This window comes from Gossypium arboreum, chromosome 5, assembly GCF_025698485.1.
Source record: "Gossypium arboreum isolate Shixiya-1 chromosome 5, ASM2569848v2, whole genome shotgun sequence".
NCBI classification, from domain to species: domain Eukaryota; kingdom Viridiplantae; phylum Streptophyta; class Magnoliopsida; order Malvales; family Malvaceae; genus Gossypium; species Gossypium arboreum.
This window is the reverse complement of record NC_069074.1, coordinates 47936354-47940418: the sequence shown is the minus strand read 5'-3', so window position 1 is coordinate 47940418 and position 4065 is coordinate 47936354. Positions and strand designations below refer to the sequence as shown.

General features: G+C 35.2%; 1 long non-coding RNA gene across 1 annotated transcript; it reads right to left on the bottom strand.

Moving 5' to 3' along the window:
- Positions 1-2016: 2016 nt before the first annotated feature.
- Positions 2017-3729, bottom strand: LOC108452749 (uncharacterized). Its single transcript, XR_001866437.2, has 4 exons — positions 3441-3729; positions 2955-3051; positions 2558-2614; positions 2017-2317 (listed from the first exon to the last, which is right to left on the bottom strand). It is a non-coding gene; the product is annotated as an uncharacterized LOC108452749 (long non-coding RNA).
- Between the last annotated feature and the right edge of the window lie 336 nt (positions 3730-4065).

Below are 4065 nucleotides of genomic sequence, written 5' to 3'. Positions count from 1 at the left end.
GACACACAGTTAGCCCATGGGCATGTTGTTCAGCCGTGTGTCTAGGCCGTGTTTAACACACAGTCAGCCCCTGTACGTAAAATTTTCAAGTCAGAATGCATCGTAGTAAACAGACGGGTAGAGACACGGCAGTGTGTCTCAACCGTGTAGAGGACATGGCCTCTGGCCACTGGCGTGTGCCTTGACCATGTGCCCCTTATTGGATGCTAACGTTAGAAACAGAATGTCAAGGTTTTTAGACACGGGTTAGGAAACAGACGTGTCATGGCTGTGTGAGGGACACGACCCATAGACACAGACATGTGTCAAGCCGTGTGAAAACTCTGTAAGTTCAAATTTATAATTTAATTCAAATGGGCATGGGACATGGGCGTGTCCCTAGATACTTAGGTCGTGTGTGTCATATGGGCCATCCGCACGGCCATGTTATAATAACCACACGGACATGTTGCCCTTCCACTCGAGCATGTGTCCTGCTTCAAGGGTCATTTTTGTTAAGTCAGTTTAAGGACCTGAGTTGGTTCCGAATAGCTTCTAATGAATGTTTGAGGCCTCATAAGCCTATATTAAGGAGATTTAACAAAGTTTGAAAAAGTTTTAAATTTGATCAAGTCTTGGCGACTCGAAAACGTTTGAATGCATGTGTTTAAGTTTAGTAACGCCTTGTATTTCGTCCCGGCTTAGGGCATGGGTGTGGGGTGTTACATGGTTAAATTTGGGATATCATAATACGAAATATTTTCACAGGCGCACGATTCTGAGAAACAATTTTAATAAAATTACTGCTTTGTATAATTCTAATGAGGAGTGGAAATTTGATCCTAAAGTTCTCAAAATTGAAGTGGTCAATTTATTTCAGAATCTTTATGGGAAGAGTTCAGGTCCATTGGGGAATTTCAGAATCTTTATGGGGAGAGTCCAAGTTCGTTGGGGATTTACCTCCAAGTGCATTTTCGAGTCTCAATTCAAAAGATGTTAATTCTCTTGGGAGGACTGTTTCAAATGAGGAAATCAAGATTGCTCTTTTTGAAATGGCACCACTGAAAACTCCAGGCAGTGATGGTGTTTATGCGGTGTTCTTCCAAAATCAATGGGATAACATAGGCGGAGTCATTTGTGATTGGGTCAGGAAGATTTTCGCAGTAGGGACTATTGAATCAGAGTTTAACAACACTCTTATTATGTTAATCCCTATAATTTCGAACCCTGAAAACTTTTCGCAGTTCAGACCCATCAGCTTGTGTTCTGTGTTGTATAAGTTGGTTATAAAGGTCATCGTAAATAGATTTAAAAGCATATTTTTGAATATCATAGGCCAAGAACAAGTGGGTTTCATAGTAGGGAGAAGCATTATTGATAATGTTATTATTGCAAAGGAAGTCCTACACTCTATAAGATCTAAGAAGAAGATCCAGTGGATGGCAGTCAAAATTGACTTGGAGAAGGCTTACAATAGAGTAAGTGGCACTTTGTAGAAGCTTCTCTCAAAACAGTAAGTATTCTTTCTAACTTAGTCCAGGTTATTATGAATGTTATTTCTTCGTCTACCATGCAAGTTCTATAGAATGGAGCCCCAACCCCAAAGTTCAAGCTAGTAAAAGGTATTCGACAAGGTTGCCCTCTGTCCCCTTATCTCTTTATCCTTTGCATAAAATGGTTGGGTCATAGTTTCCACACGGGTGTCTCAACAGGGGAGTTGTGTCCATCAACCTTTTTTTCCCCATTGAACCGTATAGAAAAATATTGGATACTCGAGAATGCTCACACATAGTGCGCTTTTTCATGAAACCAAACCTTTCATTTTCATTAGTGCTTACACAAGCTGTAAAATGGGCCTGCTCACACGAGCTGTAGGTCAGAATGTTAGCTACATGATGCTGCTCACACGAGCTGTGGAAAATCCGCAATAAATGTAAGACCTCAGTTATCGGTAGACAATCAGGACCAACACCTGAAACCATATAATCCATAATGATGTCATTCATATCCTAAGTATTCACAAGGTTCAAACGAGACTTTTACCTCCAAATCCTTTATTTCCATTGCATTATAACATATTCTGTATATCATCATGAATTTCACACTTATAAATTACAACTTTAAGTCAACTAACCTTACAACAATATCCACAATATCAATTATCAAATCAAGTTTATAATTCACTTAATTATACATAGTAACTCATCCAAAACATCAAATGACAAATTTAATCTCTACATGAACTTACCTCAATCACCACAGTTGATAAGTTAAGTTGAAAGCTAATCCGAGACTTTCGCCTTTCCTCGATTTAAATCTAGTTGATTCTTTTCTTCATCTAAATAATAATTTAACTCAATTATTATAATTCCAACATTCAACAAGTAGTTTTATACAATTAAACCCTTCCAACATTAATTTACAAATTTACCCCATTATTTTAACTTCATACAATTTAGTCCCCAAACCCTTAACTTGCAAATTCACCATTTTTAATTGAAACACATATTAACCATTTTTTCCTAGAATTATATTAACCCACATTTTTCCTCAATTCACAAAATTTACATTGAAATACCTTCTTTGTTGCACTTAAGGTCTTGAAACTCCTCCAAGCAACTACTGGTGCCCGTATCTGATATTGCTCATTAAGATACAAAATAAATAGATTTTTCTAGAAACAGTATCTATCATTTTATCTAAAATTCTGCCACAACAATGTATTTACAGTATACAGATTTACCTTGCATGACCTAGTCATTTTTAAAAGCTTATTTATGCTTTTGATGAACTCATTTAAAAGAAAACTAGCCAAAACCATACCATTTCAACTTCAAAATGACATGATTTCAATGCATATTTTCCAATTTAGAAATAACTTCCTATTTTTTCGAAAGACCGCGTCACAAAAAATCAAAGTAAAAAATTTTAATTATAGTTAGGCAAAAATTATAGGAAGAATGAAAAGTATTCACTTGAAACTCGAATGATTGGAGGAGAGCTCTTGAGAAAGACTGATAATCGGCAAATATCTTCGGATAAACGACATCTTTGAATAGCAGAAGAAATTAACTGACAATACAAAAAGCGAACGGAAATTAAAGAAAAAGAAGGAGATTAGAGTGGATTAACATATTATTATTTGGTTTTTTCCAAACCTAAGATTGCTTTAAGGTATCTATTATTTGGTTCGTAAAAGTATATTGTGAAAATTTTTTGGACTAAACACCATTGAAAATCACATAATTCAGTTTCGGTAGGTAAAAATTAAAAAAATTAAAAAATTTCAGACGAACTGAAACATCAATGAAAACCTCAATTTTTTAAGCACCCAACCAGCATAACCCAGAATTCAGAAGAAAAGAGAAAATAAATTATAGCAAATCTAGAAATTAAAGAAAAACACAAAAATAAAAAGCCAATGAGAAAAAAAAGGAAGACATGAAGCAGAACTGTCTTACTTGAGACAATGTTGATTGAGACTGAGAAAAGACTGATATTTTCTTCAATGTGAGGAGGAGCTAAAATAAAAGAATAAAGGACGGGATTTTGGGGTTTTCGAGCAACAAAAAGACTGAGAAAGAAAAGGGATGGGATTTGTGGTTTCAAGCAAAAAAAGTCCGAGAAAGAAAAGGGAAATGATTTTGAGGTTTCAAGCAAAGAAAATATCGAGAAAGAAAATAATTCGTATGTGGGAAAGAAAATGATATCACCGTGAAAAATGGCGCCGTTGCAATCAAAAGTAAAAAACCTTTTGTAGCGTTTTTAACACAAATGTCGCTATTGCTTACCTTTTGCAGCGTTTTTACTATAAATGTAGCTATTGCTTATCTTTTGCGGCGTTTTTATCACAAACACCGCTATTGCTTACCTTTTGTTGCGTTTTTTTATCAAAAACACCGGTACTGCTTTACCTATTGCAGCATTTTCCCTCCAAACGCCACTAAAACCTTAATTTACTGTAGTGACTTTAACAAATAAATCCTTAAACCTTAAATTCACTAAAAATCATTTAACAAAACATGTTCACTTAAGAACTAAGTTTAATTATATATCAATTAACTTCACAAATTCATCAATTTCATT